Source organism: Protopterus annectens, chromosome 10.part0, assembly GCF_019279795.1.
Source record: "Protopterus annectens isolate FY-2018-M chromosome 10.part0, PAN1.0, whole genome shotgun sequence".
Taxonomy (NCBI): Eukaryota; Metazoa; Chordata; order Ceratodontiformes; family Protopteridae; genus Protopterus; species Protopterus annectens.
In genome coordinates, this window is record NC_056744.1 from 1,529,817,627 (window position 1) to 1,529,842,028 (window position 24,402).

Consider the following 24,402-nt stretch of genomic DNA (forward strand, 5'->3'; position numbering starts at 1 on the left):
GTTTGTAAGGATGAATGTTCCATATGGCAGTGATGACAGTAAGTAAGTGTTAGCTAAGGTTACACTAGTAGTTGTTGTGAAGATGTGTTTTGTTCCATATAGCATTCCTAACTTTTGGTGTGCTGTTTTTAATTTCATTTAGAATATGTAGGTTGAATTTTAGGCTTTCATCAATGGTCACACCTAATAATTTAGTATGAGATACTATTTCAATGTCAGTGTTGCTCAAGGAGGTAATTTTGAAGTTACATTTGTCAAGGCTATGTGAGATGGTAAAAAAAGAGGAGTAGTTTAGTAGGGTTGATTAGTAATTGAGCATGTTGGAGTCAGCTTTCAATGGAGTTAAAGGCATCTGTTGAAGGTGGTTTGAGCTATCAGAGGAGCAACTTAAAAAAGCTAATTTTCATCAAGTACTTGTTGCATGGGTTTAGGAGCCGTGGTGGTGCAGCGGTAGCATTGTCGCCTCACAGCAAGAGGCCATCCCATTCGATTCTCAGCTGTAGTGCCTTCTGTGTGGAGTCTGCATGTCCTCCCCACGGTCGAGTGGCATTCGAAAGACATGCATAAATGGGTGTGCCTTTGTTGAAGGTTGGGCATCGAGCTGGCACCTTGGCACTGTAAAAATCTACTGCCAATCATTAGCAGACCGGAGTTCTGCTGTGGTGACCCCTAACCGGGATAGTATCACTACTACCCTAATGCCAATAACAAAACCAATAAAGACTAATAAGAGAACATTTTCTCATCTTACGGATTGCCAGTAATATAACAGATCATTATGCCCCCTTGTTCCAGGTAACACTGATGCCAGAGAAATACCTTTTCACTGTATCAGAAATTATCTATCCATTCTAGTAGCCCTAGGTAAAGTGAACATCACTGAATTAAATATTTTATAGTATGACAATTCTATGATCAGACTGATGGAAATACTAGTGACAGAAAAGTCACGGAGTACAGATGTCCAAAGGGAAAGCCAGATGAACAGTAACCATGGCAAAAACCTGTGATGTATGACAATAGCCTGTGATGTACAAGTACTGAATATACTTCAGAGCATTATAGAACTGAACAGGCAGCAGGAAGATAGCTGAGACACATACCAGCTGCTTCATGTGAACACAGTACCACTGTCTGCATAAGCAGTGTGCTCATGTTTCAGTGCACTATTATTTTCATCAATAATTTTGTATTTATGATCCTTAGCATATGACTAGCTTACACACATCTATATGCCATTTAGCATTGTGAGTATTAATCCCTGACAGTGTGACATCCCATGCAGCACTGTTTCAGTTGTCTTCCTACTGCCTATATAATGCTGTAAAGCTCTGAAGTGTATTTAGTGACTGTACATAGCATTTTCACAGTAGTTATTGTGCAGCAGGTTTTCTCCTTGATTGTCTGCATTCTGTGGCTTTTCTCCTATTGACTCTTCTATCAACCTGATCACAGGATTCCACAGTGCACTACAAATGAAATTCCTTCAAGCTTTCTCCTTGATCTCTTCCTGTTCTCCCACTATACTAATAAACTTACCAGTGCCACATGGCACTGTTACTTTATTGTGTATGCTGATGCCTGATTTAACTCACTCAGGACATTTTGTACACAAGAGCACCAGGATCTCAAAATGTGGCTGGGTGTCACTTCAACAATGACAATCATCTAGAGCCAAGGTTTACACTGCTGGGTGGCTAGCCCTGCTGTGGTAGTTCTTCCATACCACACAGTCACACAGACACTCATATGTATGACCAATTAAGAGTGTTCAATCCAGTTACTACATGTCTTTGGAATGTGGGAGGAAACCGACATAAAGACAGGAAAAACATGCAGACTCTGCACAGAGGGCACCCTAGTCGAGAATCAAGTTGGGGAGCCTCTTGCTGTGAGGTGACAACACTATCTGATGTGCCACTGTGCTACCACGTCTGAATAAAAAATAAAAACTTCTACTGATCACTGGTATATCCCTGTCCATGCTTTTTTGGACTAATGAACAACTTCAAAATCTCTCTTAACTCGCCACAACTGACCTTTTTGATCGTCATACTTTTGTTCTTATCGGTGAATGACTAGTCATTTGTTTGGGCCCTTTCCTTTATTTAGCGTTCACATAAAGATGAGTATAGCTTAGTTGTTGGACAACTGAAGACTGGTTATATAGCCATTAGGTTTCTAGTCCCAGAGGCAAGCCCTGTAATTAATAACAATATCCTTTATGCCCAAATTGGACTATGTTTTTCTCTTCTGCTGTCTAAACTTCACATTGAACAAACTCCATTTCTATATCATCTTGAACAAAATCTGTAGTGTTGTTTGCTATCCTGTATTAGAGAACATTTCTGTTATTCAATTTCACTTGTAAGGGCTAATCACCTGCATTTAAACAGAGAACGGCTTAATTTCTAAATATTTTATATAAGCTGTTTTTACTGTCTTCTGCCCTATTCTAGCTGATAGACCTTGTTTTGTTGCATTTCATTGGTCCCTACAATCACAAGATTTTGGAGGGATCCTTCTGCACAGCAAATGAAGTTAATATTCCCAGCCTGCTCTCTGTGCAAATTTAAATAGGCTGGGTGTACAGCTGTACGCAGAAATGTCCCATGCTTGCACAGATCTGCTAGTACTATAAGGCAGGCAAGGTAAAAGTTTACGGTAGCAAAACCAGCAACAAAATGTGACATCACTGCATATCTCTTTTGTTGCTTTTCAGTCTGAAGGTTAGCAGCAAACAAGGAACTAGCTATAGAGAGTAGATTCAGATTAAAATAATACAGAAGAGTATTGCTTAACTTTGTACAAAGTGTTTATGTGAGTTTATCACATTCATGGTACAATAAACTTGGGGCTAACATCCCAAGTTCCACTGCAGTTTTGTTTTTATTTTTATTTTTTTTATTTATTGACATTTGCTTACTGGAAATGTCTGACTCAGCAATAACATGTTTTCTGCAGAGGCTGGCGAGAAAAGCTCAAACATATTACATGAAAACAATAACAACAGAATATACAAATTACTAACATTTGATATGGATTGTCATTTATACAAGTACAATATAAAATAAGAGTTGCAAAGGTTATTTATACAAGTATAATGCAATATGCTACAGAGTAACCTAGCAAATAGTAAGATTGTCTAGTGAGAGAATTAAGTTTAATTTGTTTAAATTACAACAGATGAAGAGAGGGAGCTGAAAGTAAAGGTGAGATAAATAGGGAGTGAAAGATTGGTTAGTAAAGAAAGAAATATGTATATACAAGAGAAGAGAAAGATTTAGAAAATTACAAATGAGTATTTGACGGATATGTGCTTTGGTAGCAAAGCAAGTGAGTAAGATTTTCAGTAGTGGAACAGAAGACGGTAGTAAGGTAGTGGGGGAGAGGGATAGTAGGTCTGAAAAATGAAAAAATGATTATAGCTGGAGGAAATGAAAGGAGGGGATGACTGCAAGAAAGTGGGATGAGAGAGAAAACTGTGATTAAAAGATGAAGGTGGGGCAAAATAGAAAAATAGATTATAGAATAGGACTAGCCTAGTGTGGAACTTAAGCAGATTAGTTAAAATGTGTTTAATGTATTTATAGATGTTTTAGACATGTGGAGGTTGGGTGATGGACTGATTTTTATAGGGAGTGAGTTCCAGGATTTTGCTACTGTGTTAGTGTTAGAGTATAAAAATGTCCTGCAGATTTTTTTTTTTTTTTTAGTTTTTGCATGATAAGGATTTGATCTTAAGGGACATTATGAGGTGTAATTTTGGAGAATTGTACTAAAAGCTGGGTAGGTTGAAGGACTGTTAACGTTATTTATTTTTTTCTCTGATTAATTGGGTTTATGCAAGCTGATAATACAGACATTGCAGTGGTGCAGTGGTTTGCGTTGTTGCCATACAGTAAGAGGTTCACCAGTTCAATTTTTGGCTGGGGTACCTGCTGTGTGGACTTTGCATGCCTTCCCCTGTGTTTGAGTGGGTTTCCTCCCACATTACAAAGACATGTGTCTGGAGTACTTCTCCCTTGGCCTCTGCTCAAATTTGGCTTGTTCCAAGTCAGACTTTCCTGGTAAAAAATGATAAAGTAGTTCTAACCAATCTGCTTCTTTTAATGTGGTGTCATTTGAGTTTATTTATAACAAAATTAGCAATCTTGTTATAACATTGCTCAAGTTTAGTTTTTTGAGAGGTTTGAAGGTTTGTAAGGATGAATGTTCCATATGGCAGTGATGACAGTAAGTAAGTGTTAGCTAAGGTTACACTAGTAGTTGTTGTGAAGATGTGTTTTGTTCCATATAACATTCCTAACTTTTGGTGTGCTGTTTTTAATTTCATTTAGAATATGTAGGTTGAATTTTAGGCTTTCATCAATGGTCACACCTAATAATTTAGTATGAGATACTATTTCAATGTCAGTGTTGCTCAAGGAGATAATTTTGAAGTTACTTTTGTCAAGGCTATGTGAGATGGTAAAAAAAGAGGAGTAGTTTAGTAGGGTTGATTAGTAATTGAGCATGTTGGAGTCAGCTTTCAATGGAGTTAAAGGCATCTGTTGAAGGTGGTTTGAGCTATCAGAGGAGCAACTTAAAAAAGCTAATTTTCATCAAGTACTTGTTGCATGTGTTTAGGAGCCGTGGTGGTGCAGCGGTAGCATTGTCGCCTCACAGCAAGAGGCCATCCCATTCGATTCTCAGCTGTAGTGCCTTCTGTGTGGAGTCTGCATGTCCTCCCCACTGTTGAGTGGCATTCGAAAGACATGCATAAATGGGTGTGCCTTTGTTGAAGGTTGGGCATCGAGCTGGCACCTTGGCACTGTAAAAATCTACTGCCAATTATTAGCAGACCGGAGTTCTGCTGTGGTGACCCCTAACCGGGATAGTATCACTACTACCCTAATGCCAATAACAAAACCAATAAAGACTAATAAGAGAACATTTTCTCATCTTACGGATTGCCAGTAATATAACAGATCATTATGCCCCCTTGTTCCAGGTAACACTGATGCCAGAGAAATACCTTTTCACTGTATCAGAAATTATCTATCCATTCTAGTAGCCCTAGGTAAAGTGAACATCACTGAATTAAATATTTTATAGTATGACAATTCTATGATCAGACTGATGGAAATACTAGTGACAGAAAAGTCCCGGAGTACAGATGTCCAAAGGGAAAGCCAGATGAACAGTAACCATGGCAAAAACCTGTGATGCATGACAATAGCCTGTGATGTACAAGTACTGAATATACTTCAGAGCATTATAGAACTGAACAGGCAGCAGGAAGATAGCTGAGACACATACCAGCTGCTTCATGTGAACACAGTACCACTGTCTGCATAAGCAGTGTGCTCATGTTTCAGTGCACTATTATTTTCATCAATAATTTTGTATTTATGATCCTTAGCATATGACTAGCTTACACACATCTATATGCCATTTAGCATTGTGAGTATTACTCCCTGACAGTGTGACATCCCATGCAGCACTGTTTCAGTTGTCTTCCTACTGCCTATATAATGCTGTAAAGCTCTGAAGTGTATTTAGTGACTGTACATAGCATTTTCTCAGTAGTTATTGTGCAGCAGGTTTTCTCCTTGATTGTCTGCATTCTGTGGCTTTTCTCCTATTGACTCTTCTATCAACCTGATCACAGGATTCCACAGTGCACTACAAATGAAATTCCTTCAAGCTTTCTCCTTGATCTCTTCCTGTTCTCTCACTATACTAATAAACTTACCAGTGCCACATGGCACTGTTACTTTATTGTGTATGCTGATGCCTGATTTAACTCACTCAGGACATTTTGTACACAAGAGCACCAGGATCTCAAAATGTGGCTGGGGGTCACGTCAACAATGACAATCATCTAGAGCCAAGGTTTACACTGCTGGGTGGCTAGCCCTGCTGTGGTAGTTCTTCCATACCACACAGTCACACAGACACTCATATGTATGACCAATTAAGAGTGTTCAATCCAGCTACTACATGTCTTTGGAATGTGGGAGGAAACCGACATAAAGACAGGAAAAACATGCAGACTCTGCACAGAGGGCACCCTAGTCGAGAATCAAACTGGGGAGCCTCTTGCTGTGAGGTGACAACACTATCTGATGTGCCACTGTGCTACCACATCTGAATAAAAAATAAAAACTTCTACTGATCACTGGTATATCCCTGTCCATGCTTTTTTGGACTAATGAACAACTTCAAAATCTCTCTTAACTCGCCACAACTGACCTTTTTGATCGTCATACTTTTGTTCTTATCGGTGAATGACTAGTCATTTGTTTGGGCCCTTTCCTTTATTTAGCGTTCACATAAAGTTGAGTATAGCTTAGTTATTGGACAACTGAAGACTGGTTATATAGCCATTAGGTTTCTAGTCCCAGAGGCAAGCCCTGTAATTAATAACAATATCCTTTATGCCCAAACTGGACTATGTTTTTCTCTTCTGCTGTCTAAACTTTACATCGAACAAACTCCATTTCTATATCATCTTGAACAAAATCTGTAGTGTTGTTTGCTATCCTGTATTAGAGAACATTTTTGTTATTCATTTTCACTTGTAAAGGCTAATCACCTGCATTTAAACAGAGAACGGCTTAATTTCTAAATCATAAGCTGTTTTCACTGTCTTCTGCCCTATTCTAGCTGATAGACCTTGTTTTGTTGCATTTCATTGGTCCCTACAATCACAAGATTTTGGAGGGATCCTTCTGCACAGCAAAGGAAGTTAATATTCCCAGCCTGCTCTCTGTGCAAATTTAAATAGGCTGGGTGTACAGCTGTACGCAGAAATGTCCCATGCTTGCGCAGATCTGCTAGTACTATAAGGCAGGCAAGGTAAAAGTTTACGGTAGCAAAACCAGCAACAAAATGTGACATCACTGCATATCTCTTTTGTTGCTTTTCAGTCTGAAGGTTAGCAGCAAACAAGGAATTAGCCATAGAGAGTAGATTCAGATTAAAATAGTACAGAAGAGTATTGCTTAACTTTGTACAAAGTGTTTATGTGAGTTTATCACATTCATGGTACAATAAACTTGGGGCTGACATCCCAAGTTCCACTGCAGTTTTGTTTTTATTTCTATGTTTTTTTATTTATTGACATTTGCTTACTGGAAATGTCTGACTCAGCAATAACCTGTTTTCTGCAGAGGCTGGCAAGAAAAGCTCAAACATATTACATGAAAACAATAACAACAGAATATACAAAATACTAACATTTGATATGGATTGTATTTACACAAGTACAATATAAAATAAGAGTTGCAAAGGTTATTTATACAAGTATAATACAATATGCTACAGAGTAACCTAGCAAATAGTAAGATTGTCTAGTGAGAGAATTAGGTTTAATTTGTTTAAATTACAACAGATGAAGAGAGGGAGCTGAAAGTAAAGGTGATATAAATAGGGAGTGAAAGATTGGTTAGTAAAGAAAGAAATATGTATATACAAGAGAAGAGAAAGATTTAGAAAATTACAAATGAGTATTTGATGGATATGTGCTTTAGTAGCAAAGCAAGTGAGTAAGATTTTCAGTAGTGGAACAGAAGAGCTGGAGGAAATGAAAAGGGGATGTGTGCAAGAAAGTGGGATGAGAGAGAAAACTGCCATTAAAAGATGAAGGTGGGGCAAAATAGAAAAATAGATTATAGGATAGGACTAGCCTAGTGTGGAACTTAAGCAGATTGATTAAAAATATGTTTAATGTATTTGTAGATGTTTTAGACATGTGGAGGTTGGGTGATGGACTGATTGTTATAGGGAGTGAGTTCCAGGATTTTGCTACTGTGTTAGTGTTAGAGTATAAAAATGTCCTACAGATTTTTTTTTTTTTTTAGTTTTTGCATGATAAGGATTTGATCTTAAGGGACATTATGAGGTGTAATTTTAGAGAATTGTACTAAAAGCTGTGTAGGTTGAAGGACTGTTAAAGTTATTTATTTTTTCTCTGATTAATTGGCTTTATGCAAGCTGATAATACAGACATTGCAGTGGTGGAGTGGTTTGTGTTGTTGCCATACAGTAAGAGGTTCACCAGTTAAATTTTTGGCTGGGGTACCTGCTGTGTGGACTTTGCATGCCTTCCCCTGTGTTTGAGTGGGTTTCCTCCCACATTACAAAGACATGTGTCTGGAGTACTTCTCCCTTGGCCTCTGCTCAAAATTGGCTTGTTCCACGTTGGACTTTCCTGGTAAAAAATGATAAAGTAGATCTAACCAATCTGCTTCTTTTAATGTGGTGACATTTGAGTTTATTTACAACAAAATTAGCAATCTTGTTATAACATTGCTCAAGTTTGTTTTTTGAGAGGTTTGAAGGTTTGTAAGGATGAATGTGCCATATGGCAGTGATGACAGTAATGTTAGCTAAGGTTACACTAGTAGTTGTTGTGAAGATGTGTTTTGTTCCATATAGCATTCCTAACTTTTGGTGTGCTGTTTTTAATTTCATTTAGAATATGTAGGTTGAATTTTAGGCTTTCATCAATGGTCACACCTAATAATTTTGTATGAGATACTATTTCAATGTCAGTTTTGCTCAAGGAGGTAATTTTGAAGTTACTTTTGTCAAGGCTATGTGAGATGGTAAAAAAAGAGGAGTAGTTTAATAGGGTTGATTAGTAATTGAGCATGTTGGAGTCAGCTTTCAATGGAGTTAAAGGCATCTGTTGAAGGTGGTTTGAGCTATCAGAGGAGCAACTTAAAAAAGCTAATTTTCATCAAGTACTTTTTGTATGTGTTTAGGAGCTGTGGTGGTGCAGCGGTAGCATTGTCACTTCACAGCAAGAGGCCATCCCATTTGATTCTCAGCCGGAGTGCCTTCTGTGTGGAGTCTGCATGTCTTCCCCACTGTCGAGTGGCGTTCGAAAGACATGCGTAAATGGACGTGTCTTCGTTGAAGGTTGGGTGTCGGGCTGGCACCTTGGCACTGTAAAAATCTACTGCCAATCATTAGCAGACCGGAGTTTCGCTGTGGCGACCCTAACCGGGAAAAGCCGAAAGAAGAACTTGTTGCATGTGTTTGTGCTTTATTCACCTTGTAGTTTGCAAGTGCAATTACAAATAAACATTCACAGAGTTTTTTTACACAATGGAGGAAAAAAAACAGAAATATATATTGTGCAGACTTCCACTGCAGTAGTACTATAGTTTTGCTTATTTTTTTAACTGTAGTGTGTTCATGTCTGTAATTAGGCTAAAGAAGTTAGTGACTATTATTATTTTATTCAAAACAATGGACAATAGCAGGGCAGAGTGCAGAACAGCATTGCTGGGCCTGTGAGATGGAGACAGACTTTTCATTTAATTCAGTGTCACTATATTCTATAGCCAGTCTGTGCTGTTGTGATATTGTTCTGCAGTCATGTCTGAGAATGAATTGTCCTCACCTGAAGAATTGTTAATTGAAAAATAAATCAAAGTACAGCATTTATTATTGGTCAGACTGATAGATGTGCATACACACAAACACACGAACAAAATGAAAAAAAAAAAAATCTACCATGGTACATCCAGTCCATTGAAGATTGTGATTCTTTTTTTTTTTTTTTCCCCAGGAACATGTTTTAGTTTGTTTTGTTATATAAGTGCGTCCTTTAGTTCTGCTGTGAACTTCATCACAACTGATGTTTGAATTAATGATTTAGGAAATTTTAAACTAAATCATTTTGTGTGTTTAGTAGCAGAAGAAATGTACTTTTGTTTGTCAGACATTTCCATTTTATTTCAGTGTCTGGAAAAAACATCCACCATCTTTCAATCTATATAAGTTTTTGTTGTGTGTGTGTGTGTGTGTGTGTGTGTGTGTGTGTGTGTGTGTGTGTGTGTGTGTGTGTGTGTGTGTGTGTGTGTGTGATTACACAAGCAAATATTCACATGAGGGGCAGAGCCTAGATGGCCAATTGAGAGCAGTGAATTTTGAGAGCTCCATAAACTAGTATAATAATATAGGAAAATTTTATTATTTTCAAATTTAAAACATCAGAAATCTATATATAAACTACTAAACTACTTAAATATCAATTTTGGTGGAGATATACAAAAATTATCTTGTTAAGTAACTTGGAGATATATTGAGTCACTGAATATGAACAAGTCAAGGAATTCTCACCCAGATGCTACTTTGAAAAAAGAACTGCAATTGATGAAATCTACCTTACAAGAACTATCTTTGAAGATGGATGGCTTTAAAAATGACATAGAAAACCTCAAACTAAATTCTCAGAAACAGACTGATACTCTTAAGGAGCTATTACAGCAACACCTTACAAAAATAATGGTATTTTTCCATTATCGGGGTAACGCTTGTAACGGGGAAGCACGCGGACACAAAGATCGCACAGCTGTGTAACAGGGAAGCACGCGGACACAAAGATCGCACAGGTGTCAGCCCTGATGCCTCATGTTTGAAAACCAAAAGAGACACAGATGTATGTGCTGCAGCATTTGTTTGCTTTCACAGAAATATCAGCTCACGTGTGTGTATATTACAGAAGCACAGCAGTTCACCAGTACATGATGTGAAGACAGCATGACTCTAAAATACATATGATTTCTTATCTGAATCAAACAGTTATCTGCCTAAAACTCACTGTGACAAGTATGGCAGAGAACAAAGTTAAGATGCACAGCACACCCTTAGAGCGGAATCTTATTTAAGGAAATTTCAGCAATTTTTAGCCCAGTACTTGTTGCTAGTCAAGTTATAGCAGATAACATAGACATTGATGCTTAATAATAAAGGAACTAGGATCTACCAAACAATCTGAAGATGTCAAAGTATGAAGGTCATTTGGTTTAGGTACATTGCTATTTCCTTTAGCTCAGCATAGTCCACTGACATTTCTAACTGATGCGTCTCCTTCAGGATCCTTATAACCTAACCTTCTGTGGGAGGACAGCTTGCCTTCTTCCACTTGCAATAATCATTTTTCAGCAGCTAAAAATCAAAAGTCCACGAGAGCTCTGTCTCTTCTAGAAAGCAATTCTCTGTCTAACCCAAAGCTGTCAGGAAATAAGATGGTGAGACAATGATCTGATTTTTCCAGATGTAATCACAAATGCCTTGTGATTCATCTTAAAATGAGTACCAGTTAAGCATCAGCTGCAAAATCATTGCGAGCGTGTTATAACATTCCAAGCGCTCTTAACAAGTGTTTCCCCAGTAATGGAACAGTACCAAAATAACAAATATAGAGACTTCTCTAAATGACATTGAAGGGAGACTCAAAGAGGAAGAATTCCAAAAAGAATTTCTGCTTAAACAGAATACATGACTGCTTAACAAAATAGATGACTTAAAAAATGGGAAAGGAAAACAACATAAGAATCTTTGGTCTGCCTGAAAACACTGAATCTGAAGATATTATTTCATTCTTAACAACCTTGGATTCCTGAATTTTTAGACTTGAAAAAGGGGCTTTCGTTTGGAATTGAAAGGGTGCATAGAGTACCGAGGAAACCTGCTTCTAACTCAACAAATACTCCACCTAGATCCATAGTTATAAAATTTATTTTATTTCTGGACAGGAGCGGCCCTAGGTCAACTGGTGCTCTAGACAAAAGGGCTCCATGGTGCTCCCCACCACACCACCCACTGCCCCCATCCTGGTCTACCTACATCAAATAAATACTGGAAAAGCACCCCTGCTAGAGTGGCACCCTAGGCGGTTGCCTAGTTGGCCTATGCCTAAAGCCAGCTATGTGGACAAGGAACTAATATTAAAATCTGCTTGGAGAAAATCACCCTTAAAATACAATCAAAGCCTGATAAGGTTTGACAATGATTATTCTTCCAGAATACTAGAACAAAGGAAAAAAGTCTGGCCAATAATAAAACTGTTGAAACAAAACAACATTAAAGCACAGCTGGCCTTCCCAACCAAGATAAAAATACTTTTTGCTAATGAGATGAGAACCTTTAATGACTTAGAAGAAGCTACTATATTCATCAAAAACAACATAGGGTCTATCTCAGAAGAAATTGAACAGTGGGCCCCTACTTTTAAAAGAATAAAAGAAACAAATCGTTGGACTGATGCTAGAAAGAAGAAACAAAAAACTGATTCCAAGATAGCGGTCCCAAAAAAAAAATAACTCTTACAACTACATCTCTCAAAGTATCAGCTGATATGGTACATCACTTGCCATCTGTTTTTATTTAAAAAAAGAGGGATTCTTAAACAACTGAGAAACAGTAATGATTTATTCAGAATGTTCAAAAAATCCAATAATTCTTTACAAACAAAGGTAGGCCAAGATGGGTTACTATTTACATTATATATAAGCTAAACAAAGCAACATATAATCAAACAAAGAAGTTTCTATTCCCTTACTTGAACTCAATGAATACTTATCTTGTTCATTTTTCATTGATTTACTTATAATAATTTAAGTAATTAACTAATTCAACAAGGTACCATTCATCAGAGTTCAGACTCTAATGTAACAAATTAACATCATATATAATAGCAGTAACAGCAGAGTGTTTTGAAAAAAAAAATGCTGTCATGGAGTCTAATGCCTTCTTCGGTTATATATCAGCATTTTGAAAATGTAATAGTTCGAATCACTAAATATCGAACTGAAATGATCAAACTATTACATTTTCGAATGGCAATAAAAAAAAACAAAAACAAAAACAAAAAAAAAACCTAAAGGGTGTAGGCACCTCCCGCTACTTAAATATACCAACTCCGAGACCGCACTACATTGAAGTAAATGGAAATCTCCCCCTTATGGAGATTTCCGTTTACCCATTCATTGTTCTGCACTTTCGGCATTCTTGCGTTGACAATAATGTATTCGATATTGACGGTGTTCGAGATGCTGATAGGAACCCCCTTCTTCAGTTAAAGTATGATTTAAAAATGTAATGTATATCCTGGTTAAATAATAGTAGCAAGCTCTTAGTACAAATGCCATCATTATTCTGTCTAAATATAATTAATATCAATTATGGCAGGTATCACAGCTCCAAGTGCTGTTTGATAAATCCTGATATGGTGTGTGTGGATGCAGCCGTGTCTGGCAGCTAGTACAAATGTCATTATTATTCTGTCTAGACATAATTAATATCAATTATGGCAGGTATCATAGCTTTGAGTGCTGTTTGATTAATCCTGACATGGTGTATGTGGATGCAGCTGTGTCTGGCAACTGTTGTATGTTGCCGTTTTCATCTCTGGGAAGCTGTGGGTTGCAGCTTGTGATCGAGGTTTACTGATGTTTGTGAATTGAGAAGAGACGTTTAGTGTTTTTGCCTGGATATGGGGGAGGGGGGTGGATAGAACTGTGATTTGGGATATTATGGCAGAGAATGGTTTGTTTGTACATCTGCTGAGTGAGAGGTAGGAGGGCTGGAGGAGTGTGTTGTCTCTTGTTGTGGCGGCTTGCTGGGAGTTTTTTTTTTATCTATTTGCTCTCTGTTCTTTTCCTGGCTGCTGCCTCGCTGAAAGGGAGGGAATTTAGGCTTGAAGTTGCAGTGATGTGAAGCTTTGCTTCAGGTGCATCGTGAGCCTCTGGTATGCAATACACAGGCACACTAACAGAAACAGATGGTCCCAGATTGCTATGGTAATGGAGACAGAGTGAAGATAATGCTTAACAGCTCTGAGTAGCCTCCAAGATGATCCTTGGCAATGACGTTTTTGGTTTATATATAAATAATAAAAGGGCTGTTTTAAACCACATGTACACATATTGATGGTCTCACAACACTTCATTTAGATCATTAAGTTGATTTTTGATTAAAAAAACAATAATAATAATAAGTGCAGTTTTATATTTAAAATGTATTTTGGTCCAAACACATTAAAGACTTACATAAGAGTGGTAGTCTGATTTATTGTGAAAGATTAAGAGCAATTGGTCTTGTGCAGAACCCTTTGCAATGGTCTGGGAGGTGAACTTGCTCGGACGTGTTGGGAATATGGGGAGAGCTGATTCTAGGGGTGTTTGGGTTGCTGGGGAGTGCTAGAGATTCATCAGATTTCATTCACGGAAATATCTGTGGGAATGGAAGGTGTATTGAGTGGTTCACTGGCAGAGTGGCCACTGCATGGAACAGGCTAATAAAATGGAACAGGACAAATATTGGTCTGGATATTTTAAGAACAGTCTGGAAACACACCACATGAACTAGTGAATGGTATTCTGCCAAAACTGGATAGGCATTGTTGCCAGTGCTTGAAGTACTTATATGTATGTATGTATGTATGTAAGGATGGAAATATAACAAATAAGAAACTAGAAGGGTCTCATAATTTAAAGTCTATGGACTGTATAAACATGCTTGGAAGGAGCTAAAAATAAGAATAAGCATTACAGCTTGTGGTCTCTCAAATAACTAAGCAACAGCCAAAAAAACACATAAAAATAGTTATGCAATGTATGATTTTAGTAAATCTAGACATAAAATATATAATTGTCATATACTATGAAGAAGTCTGCTGTATTTAGATAGTAAAGAGAGGATTTAATAACATGGACTTGTGTATACTAACACTACTGTCTTAATTTGTCATAAATGACATACACTACATTGAACATCAAGGTGAAGCATGATGATTTTCTTATATAAGTATATATGCATAACAAGTCATGTAATTACTTTAACATGAATTGTAGTTTTTATAACCCATCTTGATCATATATAATACTTAAGTAGTTACCAAGGTAACTAATGTTTTATACATGACATCAAACTGGCAAAGTTGTTTAAGAGAAACAATAAAAGCCTGAACTTCAAATGTCACAGACTGTAACAAACATATTCTAAACAAATAGTATTAAATTGACAATAGACACTCATTTTAATAACATGGGCTTCTGTATAACACTACTGTTTTAACTTCTCATAAATGACATACACTATATTGAACATTAAGGGGAAGCATGATGTTTTTCTCATATAAGTAAATGTGCATAACAAGTCATATAATTGCTTTAACTTGAATTTTGGTTTTGTAACCCATCTTGACCATACATAATACTTAAGCTATTACCAAGGTAACTAATGTTTTATACATGACATCAAACTGAAAAAAGTTGTTCAAGGGAAACAATATAAACCTGAACTAGGAATATCACAGAATGTAACAATCACATTCTGAATGAATAGTATTAAACTGACAATCATCACTCAGTTTAACCTTTGCTGATTATACAAAATAGAATGCTGCCATTTAAATCTAAAATCTTTCAGTATATGCCATAAAACGGCAATTTATGAATATGGAAAGGGGACTTATAATCATTAATCACAGTAAGTGAATTTGTTGTTTTTAACCTATAATTTCACTCATTTTATAATAAGAAATGACAGATATGAAAATCCTTATGTGTAAGAAATGGGTGTAAGAGGGATGCACTGATAATTAAAATGCACTAACTTTCATCAATGTTCACATAAAACAAGCTTGATGCTTTAAGTAAGTTATCAACAAACAAAGTGATTACTTAAATGTTGGCAAACAATGAAATATAACTTCTGATATATCCAGCAAAATACATTGTATTATAAACATTAGTTATAAATATCATTACCATCTATTTATATTAAGTAATAAGTTTTGAAAGACTTCCTCAGTAAGGTTGAATATGTTAAATAACTGTGTGCTATAATCTTTTATATATGATACATCCTACTTTACTATGATTGAATTGCTTGTCATCTATCTTTCATGTAAATATTAATTGCTTATACAATAAGTAGACATTTATATTGTATTAGAATTCTGTCTAATCTACAATAGTACTATATATGTTCAAAATAATATAAATATTGCTTATTCCTATTACAGATATTCTCCATATGATAATTCAATTTATGGAGCTCAGATATTCTGGATTGTTAAAGTGTGAGTGATAATCTGATGGGCTTAGGTTTATCCATCAGATTAGGAATGTATTTCATTCCGTGGCTAGTGCAGATCTTAGTTTTGTTAACATTTATTAATTTAAATTTATTTCACAAAAATATTTTTAGTATACCTAACCAAAACATTACTTTATTGGTAAACACTGAAAGTATAAAACTGATAATTTCCTTTAAAAGCCCAAACATATACTTTATGGTTATCAGAGGAAAATGTTTAATAGTCACAATAAAACAAAAAATACATAGTCTAAATAACCTAAGATGGATTTAACTTTATTCCCCGGGATTCATAAAGCTCGGCACAAGGCCGGCGTTAGGCTTGCGCCGACCCGTGTGGCATGAAGATGGAGCAGTAGCACCAAATGCATATTAATGAAGGTGTGCTGCCACCACAGCCACGTGCATAGGAAAGGAGCGCGAGTGCATAGGGTGTGTCGAAGTGCTGCACGGAGACATGGAAATGTCAGCTGCCGACATGTGCCACCTAAAATGCTTGCATATAACAATTTGCAAGCAATAGTAATCACATCTGTCAGTGTCCATGGATACTGAAACGTATGCAAAGCATGCAAGACAGTTCCTGCGAACACAAAATGAAGAAGCAAGCACAAATGCACGGTAGGGAATAACGGGTCCCTATCCCTCAAACAAATGACATTGAAAACCGTGTGCCCATAGTCCAACGCAGTGTAGATAGTTATACCAAGTGGAAGTGAAACGCATCATGTTAGCGCGCCACCAATAGGTATGTCCAGCCCAATGGTCAGGGTCACCAGCTGACCCATATTGTGAGGGAGAGTACACAGCTGGGCAGATGTGTCCATAACAAAAAACACGATAAATGTAAATATCTAGCGACCGTATGACAGAATTATATTTCACAACACATGTAATAGTCACATACAATAGGTATGTCCATATTTAACATACCATATGTGACAGGAAATAAAATAAGCATGTAAACAAAACAGAAGGAGCATGTAAACTGCTACAACAATAAGGCAACATGTAGGCTTAAAGGAACAATATTATCCGTAGCGTTGACTGTGGGTACATGTTGTCCAGTACAATCGGATATGTGTCCGGGATATATCCCATCCTGGACATAGGAAACGGTGGCATCCTACCAATGATCAGAACAGTCGGCCAAAATCCGCACATCTGCGGTCCAAGCCATACTTGTCAGGATGTGTCACAGTTGAACGGGTATTATCCGGGTGTACCAACCATGTCATGAAAGTCAAGTATGGGCATGTACCTATGTGCGTGATGTATAGCATGTGGAAGGTGAAACATGCCAGGGTAGTCCACACAACCATACAGGTACCTGACATATGTAGTGTATGCAATGTGTTACCTTGACCATGTCATGGGCCATCAACCAAAGCAGTGATGGATGGAGTGTCAGGAATATGTGTGTGGGGGGAAGGGTAATGGTATAATCTTCAAAGGCGAGACTGTGTCGTATGCAGAATAGGTGAACTGGAGGTGTATGAGGGAGCAATGGATGAAGCAGAAAGAAACACAAAGAACATGCATACACATCTGCAATACAACCAGACAGGCCATACTGTAGAACACAATCCCACAAACATATGAATATTAAAATGTGCGATACAAATGTACAGAAATGTCACCGGCACATACCCACAGATTGGTCCTGATGGAACTGGCCAAATCAAATGCAACACACCTGGATGCATAATGGACTACCCAGCATCCCCTCCACAGCACACAACCCACCCCCATACCTGAACATCCACCAAATCCAGCCATACTTGGCCTACTAGTTTGGCACAGCCACATCCACACATAGTGACCGCTACTCATATGTAGTAGGTAGTGTCACCCTAGGCAGTTTCAGGATTGCAAACTATGTATCCCTTGCATGTAAAACCCCCAGCACATTTTCGTAATGCCAGAAGAATGGTCGGTATCGGTCTTGTTAAATTTTTGGATATCCCTCATGGGATAAGTAACCTGTGTAAACATTAGAATGGGTATCAAGACATGATGTCCAGTCCTGTAGACATCTGGACACAAGTTGGAATGTGCAGTAGTGGTGCACGAGACTGTCCAGCCCTAGATGGTCATGCAGAACCTACTACCCGGGATCAAACACCTGCCCGTGATGCACGTGTCCCGACACGAATAATCGAGAGAATATATTGCAGACATTCACATAGTGGCACATGGAAAAAGGGTGATGAAGGCACTGACATAAACAGGATATCCCCTGATCCACTGTATGAGGGACAGTTACTGTGTGGGTAGGTGTGTCCTGACCAACAATGATACAATGCCAAATGTCCTGTGATTGTAGAAAATAACTATGTACCATACTGCATGTAACAGTTGCCTAAAGCGGTCACATCAGGATAGAAAATACGTAATTCATACAAGAAACAGACTAACAACTAAAGTGCTAAAGGTATAGGCTCACAGCTAGGAAACTAATGAATGTTCTAAACCTGACTGACCATGGGTATGTGTTGGCCTAAACAATCTGGTGTCCCCAGAATATATCCCAACCTGTACATATGACAATGTGTCAACCCTACCAATGGTCAGAGCATTCGCACAATAACTGGCCAGCCTCTTAATCACTCACAAAACCAGTGACCTTTGGAGGAAAGATGTTGAATGAGAATGACTACTTACAGCAATGAAGAGTAATAGACGCATTTAACTGCAGAAAATTAGTAATGTCTGAATCTGTCAACACGTTCCAAGTTAATAGTACTAATATGGTAGAAGTGTCGTGATTGTCCCTGATTTGTCATAGCCTTGTCCCTGTCACTGTAGAAACTAGTCCCTGAGTATCACAGAGGTAAGTACACATATGTACACCAACCGTCACATCTGTTGACAGGACTATTGCATACCAGTAGTGAATTTATAACTGATGTCCAGAATAATATTCATTGTATCTATAAATGAATGAAATAGTCAAATGTGAAGGGAAACACGTGGAACCCCCCCCCCCCCACTGTATTATGCAGTAGAACCACTCCCCGCCCTATATTATGTAGCACCGACCTAATAATGCAGTCAGAGGTGCCCAGTCACCTGCGTCTGTAAACATAGGTAGAATGTTAAAATCTGGACTAACTCTGTCCATGTGCTACATCTGATATTTGAACAGTGCCAGGGAAGTTCTAGTCACCAGTCAGACAAGCCTAAACCTGGACCAGCACATGGACAACCTGACAATCAAACATGCGTATGTAAGAGGACTATAAGCGTAGGAGTTCTGAATATCCTTGGAGTGAGTAGACATGCAGCATGGGTCCAGAGCAGTAGGAAACAGGGAATGTTGGAAGTGTAGTACTGCGGTTTTCCCCGCAGGAGAATGGATGCCTGCTGTGTAAGGGAAGCGGTGAGGCGTATGTCAGAGTAGCTATGAACTATGGGTATACATATAAATGAGGCAGAACAACAATAGTGTAGTGGTTAGAGCATCCGCCTAACGTAAAGGCATTCCCGGTTCAAGTACGACTATAGCACATATTAATTGAGTAATGAATGCCTGTGTGCGGTAAAGCCAACATTTATACATGTAAAGGTGACCGCGTGTCTCGCATGGGGCCGTTAACTGGATTCCATCAATCAAAGTGGTACTTTCATAAGGAATAAGGCACATGTAATCCCAAAGAAGTGGCAGTAAACATATGTAACTCAGAATAAGTAGATGCAAGTGCGCCTGCGCGGGTGTACGCAGCTTGTAGCATAGCAAATATATGTTGTCTTTTACAGCTGTAACTTTTATATATATAGATATATAGATAGATGTGTGTATAGATAAATATCCACAGACATAACAGAAATATGCAATTATATATATATATATATATATATATATATATATATATATATATATATATATGTAAGGAACGCTAAAAGACAAAAGCAAACATAAGGGTTGTGAAGGAAATGTAAAGCAAGTAAGGGATTATAAAGTACTTGCAGCGTATATCAGATAAAGATGCACAAGTGTGAGTAGAGCACCGCTATTCACACCAGAGGCAGGGTTATACCAGTGGCCATAACATCGTTGAAGTACTACGTCAACATTATACACAGACGGAATGTAGTACATGTTGCGACCACCTACACTTGTAACCCACAAATCGTTCATAATCCATAACACCAGGAAAGGCACGTATGTGCAAATATGACTGGATGGTGAGCCTGTGAATACATGAGGTGGTACAAAATGTGGGTAGGGCCCCAACGCTCTGGAGGGCAATGTGTAAAGGTGTGTCATGGCTGCGATAACAGGTGTATAATGGCTGGTATGCATGGAAACTCAACACGGGTGTGCTGGAAAAACTATGAATATGCAATTATGGACACAGGAGTGCTAGGGTATGTTGTGCTGGTTGCAATGGAGTGGCTCATGGAGGTCAGCTAGTACGTAAGTGCGATTCCCAGATAGAGCGTTGTCTGTGTGAAGACATGCGTGAATAGGCGTATCATTGTCGGACGTTGTGCGTCAGGGCTGACAGCCCGGCACGTAAAACATAAATGCCACCCATGAGTGGAATGGAGTTCTGCTGTGACAACCCCAAACCAGGAAAAGCAGAAAGACACAACTACATGCAGACATCAATATGTTGACGTACAATCTCAGTAACACAAACACTCATTCTATTAACATTAATAATATGAATGTGCACAGAAACAAACACAGTAGCAGGAATAACAGGCTGCGAATACGAGTAATAGGTCGAATTACACTGTATCACATCACACTTATCAGCGGCACCCCAGACATGAAAAACATGCGACATCTGTCCGCTGTATAACGTTCAGTATACTGATCACAAGTTCACCGGAGTGAAGTGTCGGTGTCATAATGACTAAGGCAATAGTATGCTGTTGAAGCAGAGATAAAACCCAATACATATGTGTAAGTGTCTATGTCTGGGATAGATAAAAACGTATATATATATATATATATATATATATATATATATACACGCACAAAGATATACTACAGATATATATAGATGGATATATATACACAAACAACAGGTATTGATATATACATATACACACAAAACAAATATGTCCTTGTAGATATACACATGTACATAACTAGGTTTAGGGGTAACATATATACAGCCTTGGCATACGTGACTGGGAGGTCCAATAAATAAACGTTGTACCCCCCACACTGCCCAGCTAGGCCAGTCAGACATACAGACATGCAATAAAGGCAGTGAAATACCACAAAAAAGCACAAACCAAATCGAATAAAACCAGGAACAGGAAACCGGCAAAAATGATCCACAGAATCCACAAATAGCGTAATACAAACTTTAATATCCGCTTTCGTCCAGGGACTTCTTCAGAATAACAAAACAGTTAAAATCACTAACGTTATATACCCCATCAATTAACCCCTTAAGTAGTAATAGATCAATCAATCAATAAAAGCCTCATTTAAAACCAGCCATAATTGTTATTTAAAAAAAGGGGAAGAAGTAACAACATGTTTGTCAATACTCAACCCATTATTTTTTAAAAAACATTTAATGTTGATGGCTTCATTCAAGCCAGGAGTCTTGTCAGCCATTAATTTAATCTGCCACAATGTCTCCCTTTGTTCAACAAAGTTTTTGAAATCCCCACCTCTAAGATCTGATTGAACCACCTCTAAGACAGTAAATAACATTTTAAATTCTTACAAACTAAGAATGTTTAAATAAAGCACTAGTTTCACTTGAGTATTTATGTTGTAAATATGTTTCCCTAATACGAGTTTTGAGACATCTAGTCGTCATCCCTACATAAAATGCAGGTCAGGTACTACATAATCCGATATAAACTACCCCCTTAGTGGTACATGTAACATAACCTGGGACTGGAAAGGTTTGATCAATGCCCTCTATAGTAATAACTGGCCCCTTTGCAATAAACCTGCATGCACTGCAATTATTGCAGGTAAACATACCATTAACTAAAGACTTGCTATAGTCTTGTTTAAAATGGTTGTTTTCTAAAGCTTTTTTTACATTGTATGTGTTCCTAAACACAAATTTAGGTTTATCACCTACAATCTTAAAAAGATCAAAATTACCCTGAATAATCTTCCAGTTTTTTTCTAGTATTTGTCTAATATGTCCACTATTAATGCTCATCTCTAAGGAACAAACCAACCTATTGTAACATTCTGATTCCCCAGAATTTATTCCAAAGGGAATAACGTTATTACTTTCAAAGTGATCAAGTGCCCAATAATGTGATTTCCTTTTATTCAGAACATCATTAGCAATAGTGTTTAGTAATTGCAATGGGTACCCTCTTTTAAAAAACATGTTCTTGATGAACTCAAATTCATCTGCTAAATAAGACTCTGATTTAGCAGATGAATTTAGATAAATTACCAAACACTGTTTAAAAGCTAATGTAAAACCTTTCTGGTTATTATGAAATAAATGGTTGTAGGCAATAAGTGCATAACGTTATTAATTCATTGTATGAATTAAATACTAGTTAATAATTGGTAATTTGTTCTTTAGGCTTCATAAAGAATTAACAATGTGAGTTGATGTTAAATGATGAGCTTGTGTTATTGTTGAACCGGAAACATTGTGTTAAATTAATGGCTGATTATGGCTGAATAAAACCATTACAACATATGTTTTCAAAATAATGGAGTTATGGCTGTTATAACGATATGAACTGGTGCAATGATTATTGATTGAATTAAATAATGGTATTTGGCAATCAGCTTTAAATTATCTTGGTTGATTAAAGAATTCTCTGTTGACAATAGCATAATAAAGTTTTATTGACATTCTATTGATTCATGGACTGATTTAGTCTAATAAAGACTACTACACTGCTGCTGTCCAAAACACCGGCAGGAAAGTAGCAGTGGGAGAGATCTGCAAGGCGTACACTTTAAACATGGATAACAGTGTCCCTTGCGGGGCCCCAAAAAGGTCAGTGTATGTGTCAACCTGTTGTCATCAATGTGAGCAGGATGACGGTGTACATGGAACAGTAGGTTGTGCAAGTGTGATAATAGATGGGTTGACAAAATGTACGACATGTGTCCCGAGATGGGGAGAGTGGGCAATGTGTAGGGGTGTGCTCATACCCCAGCTGTGCTCACAGTAAGTATATGTCATGAGTGCTGTAGAGGGGTGCCAGGTAGGTGGACCATGGGTGTGCAATAATGGGCTTAAGTGTGCAGGTGCTGGTTGGCAGAGATGTAGTAGGCCCGCCCAGTGGAAGTCATTAATATTCCTATGTGGGCATAGCAGATGCCTATACATCCCAAACCTGAAGAGCACATCTACCGGATATTCTGTAAACCATCATGGGGAATACATAGAAACCAAATCAGTGCCGTGTACCCGATTAGCATGGACGTCCATAGTTATGAATCAGAATGTAACAAAGTCCAAATAAACACTTCCAGAACTAGTGATATTAGGTGGACAGGTGGCGGAATACAGGTAATGACAGATGACATGTATGAGTCATAAACGGCATGTACCTCAACAAACGTGAATGAATACATATGCTCTGTGACTGTCAATGTGTCTGGTTAATGGAACCAGTCATCTAAATGTGTCCCACAGGGTGTTATGCAGTGTTCCTGATACAGTGTTAATTCTCCCCCATTGGTATGTGAGGTCTGCTAGTGACGGAAAGTGCATAATTTGATGACCACCTCAGGTAGATGACAGCATAATAGATGAGGTTCCACACCCATACGCCTTTGAGTGACACACCCGTCTGGGCAGTTGTGTCCTGCAAAATGAATGTTATGGCACATGGCCTGTGAGTTCGGGAAAGGAGGCCATATATTGTGTGTAGTGGTATCAGAAATGAATTTGTTGTATCAGAAACAGCTATATGTAATAGGAAACAGTATTAGCAATTATAATGCTACAAGAATAACCTTAACGTATGCAAACCGTGGAAGTAGTCAGTTTACAACTGGCTGTGGGTATGTGTTGCTTTGACACATGTGATAGCCCTACATATAGGATCTATAGGGCCGCCACCATTCTGAATGGCCAAAGTGGGACCTGCTCTGTAGAAATGTCAGATGTACCAGGGCAGAACATGCCTACAGCCATGCATAGTACAGCAATATACATGTCAGCACAAATCAAAGCGCAGTCTAGCAGCTGTAAAGTTGCTTATGCTACTACATATAACATATCGATGTGTCAGGTATACAAGATCTGTAACAAGCAACCACTACAGATACGTAGAATATGAGAATGTCCCCTAATCAGGACAGTTGCAATGGCTAGAGTATCGTCACATGACATATGCCTAATGAGGGACTGTCCCATGCAAAGTGGGAAAGGTGTTATTCCTACAGTCTCCCGTCGTGCAATCTGAAAGGTGGAAAACGTACAGTAGGTATGCTGTAGCATGACTGGCCAGACAGCTGCCTTAACAAAATCATATTCACATGTCAACATTGCAGAGTATCGGTTCCCATGTATCAGGCAGATGGGAGCAGATCGTATGAGGAACACG